This window comes from Hypanus sabinus, chromosome 4 (genome assembly GCF_030144855.1).
Source record: "Hypanus sabinus isolate sHypSab1 chromosome 4, sHypSab1.hap1, whole genome shotgun sequence".
In the NCBI taxonomy this organism is placed as follows: domain Eukaryota; kingdom Metazoa; phylum Chordata; class Chondrichthyes; order Myliobatiformes; family Dasyatidae; genus Hypanus; species Hypanus sabinus.
In genome coordinates, this window is record NC_082709.1 from 68,498,996 (window position 1) to 68,520,162 (window position 21,167).

Below are 21,167 nucleotides of genomic sequence, written 5' to 3' on the forward strand. Positions count from 1 at the left end.
GGGGGGGGGGCGTGTCAAATGAGGTGGTTTGAGTATCTCAGAAACTGCTGAGCTCCTGGGATTTTTCATGCAGAACAGTTTCAAGAGTTTGCAGAGAATAGCGTGAAAAACAAAAAGAACGAAACATCCAGTGAGCGGCAGTCCTGTGGGTGAAGATGCCTTGTTAATGAGAGAGGTAGGAGAAGAATGGCCAGACTGATTCAAGCTGACAGGAAGTTAACAGTAACTCAGCTAAGCACACATTAAAACAGTGGTGTGCAGAAGAGCAACTCTGAATGCACAATATGTTAAACCCTGAAGTGGATGGGCTACAGCAAAAGAAAACCACAAAAATACACCCAGTGGCCACTTTATTAGGCTCAGGAGGTACCCCTAATAAATTGGTCACTGAGTGTATATATACTTTGGTAGTAAATTTGACTCTGACTTTGCAATCCTGCTCAAGAATGAGGCTAGTTTGTCCACTATACAAAACTGTTAAAAGTCATTAAGTTAGTCTCACATATCTCTTCCTTCCCCATAACTATTTTCTTTTCAGGCATTTATCTAATTCTTTTTGGAAGTTACAGTTCACCTTCCTCCAGAACCCTTTGAATCTGTGCATTGCAGACTGTAAGGCCCATTGTTTTAATATATATCATCTGTTGGTATCTCTGCCAATAGTTTATGCTTGAGCTTGCTTACCATTGTCCCTCCTGCACCATTTGTGATCGCTCCACTATAGAATATAAAGTCCAAAAGACAAGCAGCCACATTAATTACAAACACAATTAATTATATACACATGGCAAGATTACACATAAATTGCAATTTAATTGCTTTACACTTAGAATATATGAGGTGTGAAAAATTCCACTTCATATTTTCTATTGTTGTCATATAAAAATGTTTGATATGAAAACTATGAGAACATTATGTGATTTGTCTGCCTTGCTCTTTAATATGCAATATTGAGGTTTTACTTTAAGCTTAATATATACTGTATATTAAATTATCAGTGTACTGACATTCATTTTATGAATTTTTGCTCTAGTCCTTTTAACTATTTTGGATATGTGTTTTTAATTTACAAATATTTTCTACCTAAAACAAGTGATTGCTTTTGAAATGCATAAAAGAGGATTAATCTGCAGGGCCTGACCAAATGTATCCTAGGATTTTGTGGAAAGTGTAGTGGTAGTTAATGATGTCATTCCCATGCCACTCAGTTAGCCACTCCCACATGGGAGGAGTTCACATAGTGTACAAGCCGGGTTGTCAATAAAGTTCAGTTGAGTATCCTGCATGCTAGCGTCCTGGTGTGCTCGGTACTAACCCTCAATATCGAACACAACATGGTGTCAGAAGGGGTTGATAGCCAATGAATTTGTGCTATAGACCAAGTGAGATCCCCAACAAGAAAGAATTTACAGTAAGACTGTTCTTGACCACATATATTTATGAAAAGATATCTAGATACATTGTAATAACCCATGGGCCACTAGCCTGGGGAAGTGCACAGAGAATCAGACACAGCAGGAAAGTCAGAGAAGTCATTCTCATCACTTAAAGCAGAGCTTATCTCTACGACAACAATGGCGTTCTTTGATCTGAACAAAGCAACCAAGATCTCAACAGATGCCTCTTCCTTTGGCCTAGGGGAAGTGCTCATGCAATACAGCAATCGTGTATGGAAACTGGTGACATATACATCGAGAGCACTGACTCCTACTGAACAGCGTTATGGCCAAATCAAAAATGGAGACATTGGCTCTCATGTGGGCTTGTGAACGGTTCAGGTGATACTTGATAGGCACTAAATTCCTATTTGAAGCAGGCCACAAGCCACTTGTCAGTTTCCTCAGCTCCGAACACTTGGATGTCTTACCTCCACGTCTGCAAAGATTCAGAATGAGGCTTACGTGATGCAGTTATGACATTGAATGCATCCCCGGCAAACCTTTCACAACATTAGACACTTTGTTGAGGAAGCCATGCAAAAATGAATGGATGGAAGCTGACTCCACGCTCATGGAAGAAACCGGCATCCGCTTAGCTCAGGTACATGAAAGCTTTCCTGCAACTCAGAGTAAACCAGACAAAATTCGCGCTGAGCTGAAAAAGGACCAAATCTGAAACAAGGTCATGCAACACTGTAAGTATAGATGGCCAGCTGTTCTAAAAGGACGCACAAACTCAAAACCTACTGGCTTGGAAGTGACACACTCACCATTCTCGATGGTTTGCTGCTGAAGGGCTCTAGATTCATCATTTCTGCTTCAAAATCATCAGTCAAATCCACTAAGGACATCAAGGCATAGAAAATGGTGCCTAAGAGCAAGGCAATCTGTGTGGCAATCCGTGGGTCTGAGCCCCCAGCTTGGAGATTATGTAAAGCAATGTGAAGCATGCGGAACCGGCACAAAAATCATACTGAACCTCTCTGTCCCTAGAATTCCCAGACTTTGCATGGCAAATTGCAGGCACAGGCATTTTCAAGCCGAAAGGAGACAGATATCTTCTCACTGTAGATTACTACTCACAGAATGTTGAGGAGTCCAAGCTGTCCTCTACATCCTCAGCAGCAGTTATTCAGCAGCTGAAAGCTGTATTCACTTGCCATGGAATAACAGAAACACTTGTGTCAGACTATGGTCCACAATTCAGCTGCTCAGAATTCAAACCTTTGCTAGAGACTATGAGTTCAAACACAAGACAAGTGGTTCACAGTACCCATAGGCAAATGGAGAAGCAGGAAGAGCTATCAAACTTTTAAGAGTCTCCTACTGAAGGCAAAAGACCCCTGCAAAGTACTGCCAGCTTATTGCTCCACACCTCTTGCGAATGGCTACAGTCCATCAGAGCTGTCAATGGGCCGGAGACTGAGAACAAGCCTACCTGTTCTTCCTTCCCTTCGCCAACCTCACTTACCAGACTTAGACAAAGTGAGAGATTCTGAGACAAAACAGCATGAGAAAATGAAGAGCATGCATGGTCTCAGACACAGAGCAAGATCTTTATAGCCACTCAGGAGTGGTGAAGCTGTTTGGGTTTCAGACCCATTGATCAAAGGAACAGTAGTCCGGCAGCATGCACCACGATTGTTTGTGATCAGAACATCACAAGGGAAAATCAGGCAGAAGAGGTGTGCACTTGTGCACCTTCAAAGTCCGTGAAAGGTAGAGGAAGAAATAGAGTGGCCTGATCCTTCTGACAAGGATGACTTACCTGAGGTGGACACATGTGTTCAAGAATCTCCATCCGCTCTAACACTTCCAGGAACTTATACCAGATCAGGCTGTTTATCTGTCCTGCCTCAGAGATATACTCCAGAGCCTAATAGCTTAGGGCAAGTGACTAAAGAGGCAGAATAATCCTCTCATTCTGAATTTCCCCTCAATTTCCCTTTAAACTTTTGCCCTTTCACCTTAACCCATGACTTCTTGTTGTAGTCCCACATAACTTCAGTGGAAAAAAGCCTGCTTACATTTACACTATACCCTTCATAATTTCGTATACTTCTATCAAATCGCCTCTCAGTTGTCTACATTCCAAGGAATAAAGTTCTAACCTATTCAATCTTTCCCAATAATGCAGATCCTCAAGACCCATCAACATCCTTGTAAATCTTCTCTGTATTCTTCTATCATTTTATATTTTTCCTGTAGGTAAGTGACCAAAACTGCACAAAATACTCCAAGTTAGACCTCACCAATGTCTTATACAACTTCAATCTAGTATCCCATCTCCTGTACTCAGTACTTTGATTCATGAAGGCCAATGAGCCAAAAGCTTTCTTTGCAACCCTATCTACCTGTGACAGCACTTTCAGCAAATAATGTATTCCCAGAACACCTTGCACTTTTCTGCATTAAATTTCAACAACCAATTTTTCCATCTGGTCCAGATCCCACTGCAAGCCATAATAGCCTTCCTTATTATCCACTACACCGGTGCGGGCAGTGGAGCGGGAGTAAGGAGTGCTCGTGATCAACAGACGACTGGAGATCGGAGGATCGGAGGATCAGCCGTTGTAGGTAGGCCGAGACCCTTGACCTACCTGGAGAGTACCTGAGGAGGAAGGTAAAGCTGCGCAAGCGCGGTTGAAGTCAGCGGCGAGTGCAGGCAGCATCAGTGCGGGCAGCAGAGTGCGCAGGAGCAGAGTGTTGGGTTTTGGCTCAGCGGGCTTCGGCGCAAGAGGACTTCGGCAAGAAGAAATCAGTGAGCCTGAGTACGTGCTTTTCATTTATTCTGACTAATCTGGGATCAGGTAATGGGGGAGACGGTTAGAGCAGTGGTGTGCTCCGTATGCAGTATGTGGGAGGTCAGGGTCAACACAGTTGTCCCTGATGACCACACCTGCAATAGGTGCATCCAGCTGCAGCTCCTATCAGCCCGAGTTAGGGAACTGGAGCAGGAGCTCGATGAACTACGGATCATTCGTGAGGAGAGGCAGAGGTAGATAAGAGTTATTGGGAGGCAGTCACACCGAAAAGACAGGAGGTAGGCAAATGGGTGACAGTCAAGAGAGGCAGGGGGAGCAGCCAGAGAGAGCAGAGCACCCCTGTGGCCGTTCCCATCAAAAATAAGTATACTGTTTTGGATACTGTTGGTGGGGATGACCTACCAGGAACAAGCTGCAGTGGTCCTGTCTCTGGCACTGAGGTTGGACCCTCGACTAGGAAGGGGAGGAGGGAAGGGAAGAGAGCGGTATTGATAGGGGATTCTATAGTCAGGGGGTGGATAGGAGATTTTGTGGGGAAGATTGGGAGTCTCAGATGGTATATTGCTTCCCTGGTGCCAGGGTCCGAGACATCTCAGATCGGGTGCAGGTTATTCTCGAGAGGGAGGGCAAGAATCCAGATGTTGTGGTCCATGTAGGGACCAATGACGTGGGTAGGATGAGTGAGGGGGTCCTGCGTAGGGAGTTCAGGGAGTTAGGTGCAAAGCTGAAGAGCAGGACCTCCAGGGTAACAATCTCAGGATTGCTAACTGTGCCACGTGTGAGTGAGGCAAGGAACAGAAAGATTATACAGATTAATACGTGGCTGAGAGGATGGTGCAGGAGGGAGGGCTTCAGGTTTGTAGATAATTGGGCTTTGTTCCAGGGAAGGTGGGATCTGTTCCGAAGGGACGGTTTACACCTGGACTGGAGCAGTACTAACATTCTTGCAGGGAAGTTTGATGGTGCTTCTTGGTGGGGGGGGGGGTTTAAACTAAATTTGCAGGGGGCGGGGATCCAGAATGTGAGACAGGATAGCGAGAGGAAGAGTAAAGGACAGGTGGGGACTACACGGTTCCGGAATATTAAGTGTGTAGTAGAGAAAGGTGAGGCGGAACAAGTGATAAGGAGGACACATGTACAGAGGGATGGTCTGATGGAACATGAAGTTAAATGTGTTGAAAGAATAAGTAAGTTTAGGAAGGACAACAAAATTCTAGGGGCATATAGCCTGATGGGAGTTCAGGGAGCTGGGTTAAGCACAATAGGCAGTGATTCAAACAGAGAGAGGAGAAATGGGCTAAAAATTCTATATCTGAATGCACAAAGTGTCAGAAATAAGGCGGATGAGCTTGAAGCTCAGGTGTGAATGGGTATCTATGATGTTGTTGGGATAACTGAGACATGGCTGCAGGGAGATCAGACCTGGGAAATGAATGTACAAGGGTATATATGCTATCATAGGGACAGAAATGTGGGCAGAGGGGGTGGGGTGGCCCTGTTGGTGAGGAATGAGATTCAGTCCTTTGCAAGAGGGGACATAGGGTCAGGAGAAGTAGTCTGTGTGGATAGAACTGAGGAACAGTAAGGGCAAAAGGACCCAGATGGGAGTTGTCTACAGGCCACCAAACAGTAGCATGGATATTGGATGCAAGTTGAATAGGGAGTTAACATTGGCATGTGGCAAAGGTAATGTCGCAGTAGTTATGGGGGATTTCAACATGCAGGTGAATTGGGAGAATCAGGTTGGCGCTGGACCACAGGATAGGGAGTTTGTAGAGAGCCTACAGGATGCATTCTTGGAACAGCTTGTACGAGAGCCGACCAGGGACAAGACTATTCTGGATTTAGTGTTATGTAATGAACAGGATTTGATAAGCGATCTTGCAGTAAAGGAGCCATTAGGAGGTAGTGATCATAATATGATTTTATCTGCAATTTAAGAAGGATAAGGGCAGCTCGGAGGTGTCAGTGTTGCAGTTGAACAAAGGAGACTATGGAGCCATGAGGGAGGAGCTGGCCAAAGTTGACTGGACGGATAGCCTAGCAGAAAAGACAGTGGAACAGCAATGGCAGGTATTCTTGGGAATAATGCACAAGGTGCAAAATCAGTTCATCCCCCAGAGAAGGAAGGATTCAAAGGGGGGAAAGGGGCCACAGTGGTTGACAAAGGAAGTCAGAGATTGCATAGCATTAAAAAAAAGGAAGCATGACAGAACTAAGGTGAGTGGGAGGACAGATGATTGGGAAATTTTTAAGGAACAACAGAACTTAACTAAAAAGGCAATACAGGGAGAAAAAATGAGGTATGAACGCAAGCTAGCCAGGAATATAAAGGAAGATAGCAAAAGCTTTTTTAGGTATGTGAAGAGAAAGAAGATAGTTAAGAACACTGTTGGGCCCTTGAAGAATGAATTGGGTGAAATTGTTATGGGAAACAGAGAAATGGCAGAAGAATTTAATGTGTACTTTAGATATGTTTTCATTAAGGAAGACACAAGCAATCTCCCAGATATATGGATGGACCAAGGTCATCGGGCAACAGAGGAAATGGAACAGATTGACATTAGGAAGGAAACGGTGATGAGTAGACTGATGGGACTGAAGGCTGACAAATCACCAGGTCCAGATGGTCTGCATCCTAGGGTACTAAAGGAGGTGGCCCTGGAAATTGCGGATGCATTGGTAATCATTTTCCAATGCTCCTTAGATTCAGGATCAGTTCCTGAGGATTGAAGAATGGCTAATGTTATCCCACTCTTTAAGAAAGGAGGGAGGGAGAAAATAGAGAACTATCGATCTGTCAGCCTGACATCGGTGGTGGGGAAGATGCTAGAGTCCATTATTAAGGATGAAATAGTGGCATATCTAGATAGCAGTGATAGAATTGGGCCGAGCCAGCATGGATTTACCAAGGGTAAATCATGCTTGAATAATCTGTTGGAGTTTTTTGAGGATGTAACCAGGAAGTTAGATGGGGGGAGATCCAGTAGATGTAGTGTACCTCGATTTTCAGAAGGCATTTGATAAGGTCCCACATAGGAGATTGGTGGGTAAAATCAAAGCTCAGGGCATCGGGGGGAAGACATTGACATGGATAGAAAACTAGTTGGCAGATAGAAAGCAAAGGGTAACGGTGAATGGGTGTTTCTTGGAATGGCAGGTGGTGACTAGTGGGGTGCCACAGGGCTCGGTATTGGGACCACAACTGTTTACAATTTACATCAACGATTTAGATGAAGGGATTGAGAATAACATCAGCAAGTTTGCTGATGATACTAAGCTGGGTGGCAGTGTGACATGTGATGAGGATGTTAGGAGAATTCAGGGTGGCTTGGATAGGCTGGGTGAGTGGGCAGATGACGTTTAATGTGAATAAGTGTGAGGTTATCCACTTTGGGAGTAAGAACAGGAAGGCAGATTATTATCTGAACGGTGTAGAGTTATGTAAGGGAGAAATACAAAGAGATCTAGGAGTCCTTGTTCATCAGTCACTGAAGGTGAATGAGCAAGTGCAGCAGGCAGTGAAGAAGGCTAATGGAATGTTGGCCTTTATTACAAAGGGAATTGAGTACAAGAGCAAGGAAATTCTCTTGCATTTGTACAGGGCCCTGGTGAAACCACACCTGGAGTATTGTGTACAGTTTTGGTCTCCAGGGTTAAGGAAGGACATCCTGACTGTAGAGGAAGTGCAGCGTAGATTCACAAGGTTAATTCTTACGTGGAGAGGTTAGAGAGACTGGGCTTGTACACACTGGAATTAAGGAGATTGAGAGGGGATCTGATTGTAACATATAAGATTATTAAGGGATTGGACAAGATAGAGGCAGGAAATATGTTCCAGATGCTGAGAGAATCCAGTACCAGAGGGCATGGTTTGAGAATAAGGGGTAGGTAATTTAGGACAGAGTTAAGGAAAAACTTCTTCTCCCAGAGAGTTGTGGAGTTGTGGAATGCACTGCCTCAGAAGGTAGTGGAGGCCAATTCTCTGGATGCTTTCAAGAAGGAGCTAGATAGGTATCTTATGGATAGAGGAATCAAGGGATATGGGGACAATGCAGGAACTGGGTATTGATAGCAGACGATCAGCTATGATTTCAAAATGGCTGTGCAGGCTCGAATGGCCGAATGGTCTACTTCTGCACCTATTGTCTATTCTTTAATATTAGTGTCATCTGCAAATTCCTTTTTCACTCCACTAGTCACAGGCCTTCAGTCAGACAGACAACTATCTGCTACCACTCTCTGGCTTCTCCCACAAAGTCAATGTCGAATCCAATTTACTACCTCATCTTGAATGCCAAGTGACCGAATCTTCTTGACTAACCTTCCATATACGACCTTGTCAAATGCCTTGCTATGTCCATGCAGACAACATCCACTGCATTGCCTTTATCCACTTTCCTGGTAACTTCCTAAAAAAACTCTATAAGATTGGTTAGACATGATCTAACATGCACAAAGCCATGCTGACTTTCCACAATCAGTCCACGTCAATCCAAATACTTATAGTTCCGGTCCCTCAGAATACCTTCCAATAACTTTCCCACTTGTGATATCTGGCTGACAGGTCTATCATTTCCTGGTTTATGTTAGAGCCTTTTTTAAACAGAAGAACAACATTGACTATCCTCCATTCCTCTGGTACCTCTCCTGTTGCTAAGGGTGATTTGTTCCTGCCTGTCATATAGATGCACATCTTTTTTTCTCTTAACCAGAACCTGAATATATCTTGAAAACCAAGGTTCCCTAGACCTGCTATCTTTACCTTTTATTCTGACAGGCACATACAAGCTTTGTACACTCAAATTTTCACTTTTGAAGGCCTCTCATTTACCAAGAACACCTTTGCCAGAAAACAACTTGTCCCAATCCATACTTGCCAGATCCTTTCTGATCCCATCAAAATTGGCCTCTATGCAATTTAGAATCTCAACCCATGGACCAGACCTATCTTTTTGGCATATTTTACTTTGAAATTAGCGACATTATGATCACTGGATGCAAAGCATTCCCCTACACAAACTTCTGTCACCTGCCCTGTCTCATTCCCAAATAGGAGATCAAGAATCACACACTCTTTGGGACCTCCACTGTACTGAGTAAGGAAACTTTCCTGAACATATTTGACACATTATATCCCAGCTGTGGAAAGTTAAAATCACCTACTATAACAACCTTATATTTCCTACAACAGCTAGGAGGTCTGTAGCATACCCCCATTAACATGGTCATACCTTTCTTGTTTCTCAGTTCCACCCATAATGCCTCTATAGATGAGCTCTCGAGTCTGTTCTGACTAAGTATTGCCATGACATTTTCCCTTACTAGTAACACCATCCCTCCTCTTTTAATCTTTCCTGTTCTGTTACATCTAAGTCAACGGAACTCTGGAGTATTGAGCTGTCAGCCCTGCCTCTCCTGCAGCCAAGTCCCACTAATGGGTACAATATCATGGGTGTTGATCCATGCCCTGAGCTCATCTGCCTTTCCTACGATACTTCTGGCATTGAGATGTACATGGCACAGGATATCAGTTGCACCATGCTCAACCTTTTGATTCCTGACTTTGTCTGAGGTCTTAACAACATCTCCACAACCACTTCACTATCTGTTCCAGCACTTTGGTTCTCATCCCCCACAACTCTAGTTTAAACCCCACTGTGTAGCACTAGAAAACCTTCCCACTGGGATATTAGTCACCTTCCAGTTCATGTGCAAACTGTCTCTTCAGCACAGGTCCTACCTTCCCTGCTAGAGAGCCCAATGATCCAAAAAAAATTATGCCCTTATTCCTACACCAACTCCTTAGCCATGTATTAATCTTCCTATTTTTGGCCTCACTAGCATCTGACAAGTGTAGCAATCCTGAGATCGCAATCCTGGAGGTTCTGCCCATTATCTTAGCACTTAACTCCCTGAAATCACTTTGCAGTACCTTGTCACTCTTCCTACCTATGTCATTGGTGCCTACATAGACCACAACCTCTGGATGTTCACCCTCCCACTTAAGAATGCTAGGGACTTGATCTGAGATGCCCTGGAACCTGGCACTTGGGAGGTAACGTACCATTTGGGGATATCGTTCTCGTCCACAGAACCTACTTTCTGTTTGCCTAACTAATGAATCCACTATCACCACATCTCGCTCTTCTCCCCACTTCCTTTCTTAGTCACAGAGTCAGAGTCAGTGCCAGGGAGGAGTTCACGTACTGTACAACCAGAGTCACCAATAAAGTTCAGTTGAGTATCCTGCATGCTGGCGTCCTGGTGTGCTCTGCACTGTCCCTCAATATCGAAGACAACAGGAAGTAAAGGAAGAAATTACTGGGGCCCTTGCAGAGATTTTTGTATCTTCCTTAGCCACCAGTGAAGTGCCAGTAGAATGGAGAATGGCTAACGTGTCTTTATTTAAGACTGTAAGGGAAGCCAGTGAGGCAAAAACCTGTGAGCCAAATGCTGGTGTTGACTGAGTTACCACTTGAAGAGACAAAGAATAGTTAGGGATAGCCAGCAATGGCTTTGTGTATGAAAAATCATGTTTCATGCATTCAGTTGATGTTTTTGAAAAAGTGACTGATGAAGGCATTCTACATGAGAGCCTGGTCTGGAAGGTTGGATCACGGGGGATCCAGCGTGAGCCAGCAATTGGATAGCAGAATTGGCTCGGTGGTAGGAGTCACACAGTGAAGGGTTGCTTTTACCTCAGACAAAATACGTAGTTCCCTGAAAGTGGCAACACATGTAGACAAGCTGGTGAAGAAGGCATATACAGAACATTTGCCCTCATCAGACAAGGCATTGAATACAAAAACTGGAATGTCATCTTACAGCTGTATAGGATGTTGCTGAGACTGTACTTGTTGTGTTCAGTTCTGGTTGCCACATTATCAGAAGGATTTGATTAAGATAAATAGAGTGTAGAAATATTCACAACAATGTTTCAGAGAAGAGAGGGCTTGAGCTAAAAGGAGAGTCCTAGGATTGCTTTCCCTGGATTAAAGGAGGCTGTTGTGACAAAGGTTTATAAAATTATGAGGAGCATGGATATTTTGGATATGTACAGTCATTTTGTCAGGGTAAGAGAGTCTAAAATTCGAGGACATAGGTTTAATGTGGGAGGAGTGAGACTTAAAGAAGACCTGAAAGGGAAGTTTTTCCACACAGAGGCTGGTGGGCATATGGAACAATCTGCTAGAGGAAGTGTTAGAGGCAGATACAATTGCCAGGTTTAAAAGACATTTGGGCAGATCCATTGATTGGGAACATTTGGGATATGGGTCATATGCAGATAAATGGGACCAGCTCAGGAAGGCATACTTGGGCGAAGGGTTTGTTTCTGTGCTGTATGACTCTGACTCTAATCAGAGGAACCTCCTGTCTTAAAGTATCTTTAACACCTTTTCATTTTATGAAATTAAACTTAACAAAATATTTTTCAGGAAATGAGGAAATGAGCCTTTTATGGGCCCAGGATAACTCAGTTATTCTATATATAAATATGTGTGTGTGTGTGTGTGTGTGTGTGTGTGTGTGTGTGTGTGTGTGTGTGTGTGTGTGTGTGTGTGTGTGTGTGTGTGTGTGTGAGAAAGAGAGAGGGGGTTGGAAGTGATGTGGATGAAAAGTGTAGTCACTCCACTTTGCCATCTGGTGGTAACTCTCTATATTACATCATGACAATTGACAACAAAACTTAACATAGAATATTAACATAAAAATTTACAATATTAACAATGACCAAAAATTGTGACAACTGGAAATAATAACTGAGAACATACAGTTTCTAACAAAATATACCTGTTTGTGTCTGAAATGATTAATTCAATAATGATATCATAATCAGTTATATACAGATGTATTACCACAAAAATATTTAACCAGACCACAGTCCTTCTGGGTGGCAAGGCACGATTATTGTAACGCCAACAATCCAGGTTCAATTCCTACTGCTATCTGTAAGGACTTTGTCCCCATTGATCCCGTGACTGAATGGGTTTCCTCCGTGTGCTCCAGTTTCCTCACGTATTCCAAAGACGTAAGGGTTAGAAGGTTAATTGGCCCCATAGGTGTAATTGGATGACGTGGACTCATTGGACTGAAAGGGCCTGTTATTGTGCTGTATCTCTAAGTAAATTAAATTTTACATAAACTTTTAAAGTTGGTCAGCTTTATATTAATGCTTTGTTTCATAGTCTGTAGTCTTTATAGTCACTTCTGAGCAACTCACGGTGATGCTTGGATTTGCAGCATCTGCAGATTTTCTCTTGTTTGTGAAAGTCAGTTCTGACCTTGGTTTTATTAATACTTGTACACCAACTTCCAATGAATAGCTAGATTTGACTAATGTGAGTCATAATGGATTGTTATTGGTACATCTTGAAATATTCTTTGACTTAGGGGCTTCATTTAATTAATCTAACAAATTAATTTGCAGTGCTATAAACATTTGGGAAATGTTTGCAAATACTTAAACTAACATTTGGTGGATATCACTGAATGATGTGTGATGGGAATCTGAGTAGGAACAAATCCAAGAAAGTAAGAGCAGAACTTTTGGTTCCTCAGGCCTTTCAATATGAGCACAGTTGATTGATGATGGTCTCAACTCCTCTTTTGTGCCAGTCCTCCATAACCCTTAATAATTCACTCTTTCAAATATTTATCTGACTCCAGCTTCAATATATTTAATGATCTCCCCTGTTGTTATTCCTCTCCGTGCCTTGTGGTGCATCTGGCAGCAACCTTACCATTTCTTTAGCATTTGTCTGTTTTTTTTTTATGAGGCAGAGTTGCTAGCTCGATGCTCAACCCAGCATGGATGAAAAGTGTGTAAGGAGCTGGCCAGATTCGAACCTGGGACCACTCACCTCGAAGTTCAGTGCGGATGCCACTACACTACCAGCCAGCTAGATGATCTCCCTTAGGGGTAGATAATTCCAGAGTTCACCATTCTTTGACAGATGATTCTATGCACCTTAGTTTTAAATGACTGGTCCCTTATTTTGTAGCTGTTGCTCCTAGTGACTCTTGCACTCAATATCAACCCTATATATATAGCAATAACATCATTTCTCACTCTTCTAAATCCATAATATCTAGCCTGTCTTGATAAGACAACCTTCCTATCTCAGAATCAGAATCAGAATCAGGTTTATTATGTGATGTGATGTGAAATTTGTTAACATAGCAGCAGCAGTTCAATGCAATACATAATATAGAAGAGAAAAATAATAATAACAATAGATAAGTAAATTAATTGCAGTGTACGGATATTGAATACATTAAAAATCGTCCAAAAAGCTGTATATTAAAAAAAAGTGAGGTAGTCTCCAAGGGTTCAATGGTCATTTAGGAATTGGATGGCAGAGGGGAAGAAGCTGTCCCTGAATCACTGAGTATGTGCCTTCAGGCTTCTGTACCTCCAACCTGATGGTAACAGTGAGTAAAGCGCATGCCCTGGGTGCTGGAGGTCCTTAATAATGGACGCTGCCTTTCTGAGACACCGCTCCCTGAAGATGTCCTGGGTACTTTATAGGCCAGTGCCCAAGGTGGAGCTGACTAGATTTAGAACCCTCTGCAGCTTCTTTTGGTCCTGTGCAGTAGGCACCCCCCTATTCACCCCTCACACCAGGCAGCGATGAAGTCTGTTAGAACGCTCTCCACAGTACATCTATAGAAGTTTTTGAGAGTATTTGTTGACATGCCAAATCTCTTCAGACTCCTAATAAAATATAGCCGCTGTCTTGCCTTTTTTATAACATCACTATGTTGGGACCAGGTTAGATCCTCAGAGATCTTGACACCCAGGAACTTGAAGCTGCTCACTCTGTCCACTTCTGATCCCTCTGTGAGGATTGATGTGTGTTCCTTCATCTTACTCTTCCTGAAGTCCACAATCAGCTCTTTCATTTTTCTGACGTTGAGTGCCTGGTTGTTGCTGTGGCACCACTCCACTAGTTGGCATATCTCACTCCTGTACACCCTCTTGTCACCACTTGAAATTCTACCAACAATGGTTGTATCATCAGCAAATTTATAGATGGTATTTGAGCTATGCCTATCCACACAGTCATGGATATATGGAGAGTAGAGCAGTGGGCTAAGCACACACTCCTGAGGGGCGCCAGTGTTGATCTTCAGCAAGGACGATATGTTATCACCAATCTGCACAGATTGTGGTGAATCTCTTTTGGACTGTCTCCAATGCTTCTATGTTAGCCATTTTCAGGTAAGGAGACCAGAACTGGGTGCAGTATTCCAGGTGTGGTCTAATCAGTGCTTTGCACAACTGTTACAAAACCTCTGTGTCCTTAAACTCCAGCCTCTTTACAATAAAGGCCAGGATGCTGCTTGCTGCCTTAATCACCTGTGAGCTGCATCTAGCAGACCAAACTTCTTGAACTTTACACTGTCTTTCTGGTATGTGCAATGGGTAACTGGATGTGAGGGATCCATGATAAAATAAAACATAGAACACTATAGCACAGTACAAGCCTTTTGCCCCATAATGTTGTGATATCCTGTTAACCTACTCTAAGATCAGCCTAACCCTTCCATGTAGCTATTCCACTACATAGCCTTCCATTTTTCCACTATCCACATACTTATTTAAGAGTGCCTTAACTGCCCTTGGCTCTCCACAAACTCACCACTCTCTGTGTAAAGAAACTTGGCCTCCACCGCTCTCTGTGGCAATGAGCTCCACAGTTTCACCACCCTCTGGCTAAAGAAATTCCTCCACATCTCAGTTCTAAAGGGACTTCCTTCTCACCATCCAGGTTTGCGGACACTTTTCCACATGGGTTGACGTGACACCGACTGGCATTAGGGGAGGAGGAAGAAGGAGCCAATGGTAAAGATGCACCATCCTGCTGTCTCTCCGTAAGACAAGTCACATAAGCCTCCATCCATTGCATTGCATCCAACTGAGGGCTTTATGGAGCTGGCATAGAAAAGATGCTGAGATATGAGGTGGATCGACCATGATTATATTGAAAGGGTGGGGCCAACTTGACAGGCAAGGAAGCGTACTGCTGCCCCTATTGTCTTGTACTCTTGTGATGTAGCACTACATTAAGCTAAGTCCAGGCAGTCATCGATTTATGACAGGGTTCGTTTCCTGAGAACTGTCCATAAACCAAATTTTTCATACAGGCAGGTGTGAGTGATGTGATAATTCAATGTTTCAATGTGCACGTGACAAATGAAGCTAATCTTTATTTTTACCTCCACAGTGTTGTAAAGACCAATTACTAAAAGTGAAGACAGAGGAGACAAGTTCTGTTGTTTGAAGAAACCAACATATGCATGTCAGATTTTTGAAGTTAATAATATTATGGGAGCTCATTCATATATATGGATGCCCATGAATCAGGCTTTTGTAACCTGCAGATGTATAGGTTTTACAGATATTCACCAGTGAAAACTCTCCAGACCAAAGAATAGAGCAAGATGCTTGTTTGTAATTTGTGTTTAATGAGTCCTTGCCAGTGATAAAGTTGTTTCTTTGTGTGCTGCCTGCAAGTTCATTGCTCTAAGACTTTTTTTCTGAGACCCCTGCTTATGGTGCCAGATCCTTATCACAAAAATATCACAGCAAAGTCTCTACTGTAGGTGCCTGCTTTACTCATGCCACCCAACACCACAGATCCAAGCTGATCTCTTGAGTTTTTGTTCCAAGTTCTACCTTTCAAAATCTCTTCATGTACCTCACATGTCTCATTAGGGCCGGGAAGATGCCAAAAAGTGTCTTGAATATTGTCAGACTTGTCTTTACCATTCGGCCTTTGGCCTGATCTGGTTTCAGACCATGTCTGGCAATCAAAAGACCCAAGAAGGAGGCTTCATTCCAAATTTAAACTATTGATTATTCAGCCCCTGTTGATTCTCCCTCCAAACTCTCATTATTGTTTGTAATAGGCTAACTCTGTCCGTCTCACTGTCTCACTTTCTCCAAAGACATGGTCTGGTCTTTGCTTCACTGACTTTTTCTAGTGCTTCGTCCAGTCTTGAGGGCTGTGCTGATTCCAAACGTCACTCTTCATTGATACCTCGAGATAGCAAGCTGAAATAGGTTAAGTACAAACTTTCTCATCAAGTTTCTGAACCAAAAGTGAATTTTTGCATCCAGCACATAGATCTGTCAAAACGTCTTCTATTGTATACAAAGGCTGTGACTTGTTTTCATAGCTTTATTAAGATCTTTTCTATCTAACATATTTTATCTGGCTAATTTAGATTTGCAGGGCACAATAGGCCAGATACCTGAGGCTATGTTTATTTACTGAGGCTTCTAGATCAGTCCTGTTCAGTCTCTTACCTGACTTACTGCAATGTTTAAAGTAAATTTATTACCAAGTACATACATATCACCACTGAGATCCATTTTCTTGTGGGCTTTCACAATAATATAAAGAAACACAATGGAATCCAAAACTGCACACAATAAGATGGACAACCAATGACAACAAACTGAGCAAATACAAAAATTATAAAAATAAAACAAAATAATAATAGTAATAAATAAATAAGCAATAAATAGTGAGAATTTGTGATGAACAGTCCTGGAAAGTGAGTCCATAGGTTATGGGAACAGTTAAGTTTTGGGATGGTGAAGCTGAGGGAAGTTATTCCCTTTAGCTCAAGAACCCGATTGATGAGGGATGTGGGAGCCATGCATCAGATTTATATCTAATGTATTCTGTGTTGTGTGTTTAATATGTTTATTATGTTAACTAGTCATATGAGTGAAGGCATGGTAAAGTATATTTGTTCATTTTGCATCTGGGGATCAGCGGATATGTATCATTTGTTGGCTGCTCAGTTACACTTAACTTACACTTAGGTATGCTGAAGTTTCATTGCTTCAAGATTATAGGTTTGCTAATCATTAATAAATTGAATACATATCTTCACCTTTTGTAACAATCATTATTGGAGCTGAGGGCATGTCATACAAATATTAACAAATCTATGGGGGTTGCCAACAGTGGCAATTTGGTTTGGTTAGAGTCGGCCTCTACATTCTGTCAACAAAAGTTTTTGACAGTTACACCAAACTTACATGAGCATTTGAAAGCATCCCTGAAATTAGAAGCACAGCAGTGCGGAGCAGTTTGCGGCAAGTGACGGCCTTTTGTTGATTCATGCTGAGCGTTAAGTTTGGAACACAATTTGGAATGGTCAGTGTTGTCTGTCCATTGGGGACTGTGAGCCGTGTAGTGGTGTTTTCCTGATGTACACCCTGAAGGCAGTATGTGTGATGTGCATGCAGCAGGTTCTATTGCTAACAAAGTGTCTTGTGCTTCTGAGATCTCCTTAGCATGACTTGGCTGAGTTATGTGCAAGACAACAAATATTGAGGGAGAAACCAGGAGCAGATGGTGGAAAGCCTTTGGAGAAATGATGGACAGCTTCAGTGGAAGATGGAACAGCTTAAGTCACAGGAGGAAATTACAGCCAAGATGGCCAGAGTCAAAGTGCTGTGGGCCCTAAATGTGCCCATTCAGGACAGTTTCTGTAGACAGCCAAGGAGGCACTCTGAACCAATGCCATAGCCAATTGCACAAGGTGCTGCTTAGGACATTAATTTGCAGCATGGTGACACTCTTGTTTCAGATGAGGTCTACATGCTGTGTTGGAGGCCATAAAGATGCAAAAAATAGCAAACTTAGTAATGTAACAACAATTAAAAAAGTGATTCAAATCTTCAAAGGCAATCCATCGCAGTGTCATTCATTTATTCAATAAGAGCACTGAAGGCAAGGCTAATGATTAAGGTGACCAACTCTATTTCACCATAGAGAGCTTGCCAAAGTTTGCCATCGAGCCTTCCTGGAGGAAGGATATTAAAAGGCCCATGCTTCACTAGAGGAACATTTTGGTGATGAGCACAAAGTTGCTGAGACCTACATGGAGAAGGCTCTTTCTTGGCTGCAAATCACATAGGCAGAAGTGAAAGGTCTTCATATTTACTGTCTCTCTCTTTGAGGCTGTTGCAATGCCATGGAAGATATGCAAAACATACATGAGCTGGACACGCTTGCTAATAGGAGGATTGTCGTAAAGAAATTGCTCCATAAACTTAAGGAGGAAATGAGATCAATAGTCTATAAACTGCAAGAAAGGCACAGCTGTAAGGTTACTTTCACTGACATGTTGATTTTACTGAAATACATGTACAGATTGCTACAGTCACTGTGTTTGGGGACATATACTATACTACATCACTGGTAGTTAGCAAAGGTGTGAACAAAACTTGTAGTTAGTTATATTTATTATAGTATAATAACTAGGTGGCTAGGATGTAGGAGCTATGCATCTGTTCTCTATCTGCATTGTATTCTGTGTTGTGCGTTTAATATGTTTATTATGGTGATGAGTTACATGGGGGGGTGTGGTAAGAACAAAGGGAATAATTTACGTATTTGTGCTTTGTTCTCAGCTGTTTGCAGCTGGGGACTGATAGATGTCATATCTTTTGTTGATCACTCAATTACACTTAACTTGCACTTGGGTATGCTTAAGTTTCATTGCTTTAAGATTTTATTCTTGCTAATTGCAAATAAAGGATCAAATACATATCTTCGACTTTTGTAACGATCAGTATTGGAACTGAGGGCACATCATACAAGTATAACAAATCTGGGGGCGGGGGTGGTCACCAGCAGTGGCAACTTGGTTTGGTTAGAATTGGCCTCTGCAATGAGTAATAACTGTTGCTGAACCAGTTCGTATGGGTTCTGAGGCTCCTATACCTCCTTCCTGATGGCAGCTGTGAGAAGAAAGCAGGACTTGGATGGATACCGCTTTCCTGTAACAGTGTTTCCTGTAGATGTGAGTGGTGGGGAAGGCTTTGCCCATGATGGACCGCACCATCACGGGCAAACCTTTTTGCGGGTTTTTCCATTCAAGGGCATTGGAATTTTCATAACAGGCGGTGTACAATCAGTCAGTATCCACCGCACATCATAGAAGTTTGTCAAAGTTTTAGATGCCTTGCTGAATCTTTGGAGACCTTTAATAAAGTAAAGGTGCTGCTATGCTTTCTTTGTAATGGCTTATGTGCTGGACCAAGAACAGACCCTCTGCTATGGTAACAATGAGGAATTTAAAGTTGCTGATCCTCTCCAGCTTCAGCTCTGGTTTCTGATGAAGACTGGCTCATGGACCTCTGGTTTCCTCCTCCTGCAGTTAATAGTCAGCTCCTTTGTTGTGCTGACATTGAGTGAGAATTGTTGTTGTGGCATCACTCGATCAGATTTTCAATCTCCCTCCTATATGCTGATTCATCATCACCTTTGATCTGGCCAACGACAGTGGTGTTGACAGCAAATGTAAATGTGGCATTGGAGCTGTGCTTAGCCTCACAGTCATAAGTGTAAAGCAAGTAGAGCAGGGGGTCTAAACACACAGGTGATTGTGGAGGAGATGTTCTTGCCAGTCCAAGCTGACTGAGTTTGCAAGTGAGGAAATTGGTGATCCAATCATAAAAGGAGGTATTGAGGCTTAGGTCTTGAAGCTTATTGATTTAGTTTTTAGGGAATGATAGTACTGAATGCCGAGCTGTATCCTGATGTATGCATCTTCAATATCTAGATGTTTCAGGGTTGAGTGCAGAGTCAATGAAATGGCATCTGCTGTTGACCCACTGTGATGGTTGGATACAAGTGGATATGGAGTACAAGTACAAATGGAGTGGATACAAGTTGCTCCTCAGGCAGGAATTGAGATGTTTTGTAACCCACATCTCAAATCACTTCATCACAGTGGATTTAAGAGCTACTGGATGATAATTGAAATGTGAGTGGATGTAAGTTGAAATGATAGATGAAATGCTATCATTTCACCTTGATAACATGGTTTGCGCAGAGTGCTACATTAACAAGAAGGTATTCACCTTCTACTTTCCCTCTTCTGTGTGCTCACATATGAGAGTTACATGGCTGAAGTGATCATTGCATTGAAGCAATCTTCATGATCCTATCTGCTGCTCTGTACTACATCCAAGTATGGGTAATACTGCTTTTCGGTCTCCAAGATGAAATCAACAGCATATTTCTTTTGATGCTTTGGGTAAACCAGCTTCCAGCTCATTTCAGTGCTGCCTTGCATATCAACAGCACCTGATTTGTTGGTTTTAAATGTACTGCCTCAAGATTGACAGCTCAGCTAGAGAAGACTTTACATTTTGCTTCTGTTTTAAGTCATTTTTCATTCATTCTATTGTATTTATTTTTTCTAAAATGAGTGTCAGAGTAGTGTATGCTGCCACATACTGCAAGTACTGTATGTGAATTTACTTTGAACTTTGAAGTTGATGTATCACTAGTTGTCCTTGTCTAAGTACATCCAATGGGTGGCCCTGCCACTAATCTTATTTGGTATCATTTACATTGTAGTCTGAATCTTACCGTCTCTGTATCTCTCTACCTGTATACCTCATGCCATTCCTTCATAGACTTTCAGTGTCCTTATCACTGTCTGCTCTATGTAGAAATAGCTTTCCTAACCCCATCTTATCCTTTGCACAGGGCATTACTTTTTCAGCCATTCATGTTGCCTTTCACCTTAGCTGCAGCAGCTAGAAATACAAATCAGCAAAGAACTTCTTGTAAAGAACTTGCTTTGCACATTGTTTATTGCAGGCTTCCTCTGCAGAGCTGAAGGACTCTACAAGACTGAACCATATGCAGTAACAGAGAGAAAAGCTGGTTTACACGTACAATTAGAACTATCAGCATAAACCCTGAATGTTACACGTCCATGAGCAACTTTGCTTCGCCATTCGGTCATAAGATGACAGTGGGTTACTGACAAGAGGGAAGGGCACTGTGTGAGAAATTGATTTGATTGGTGACCTCAACAGTGTGAACCCAAGGTAAGCATCTCGTCTGGATAGTGTTCACGGCCAGTTCCTTAGATTCTACACAGACCAGCTGGCGGGAGTATTTACAGGCATTTTTAA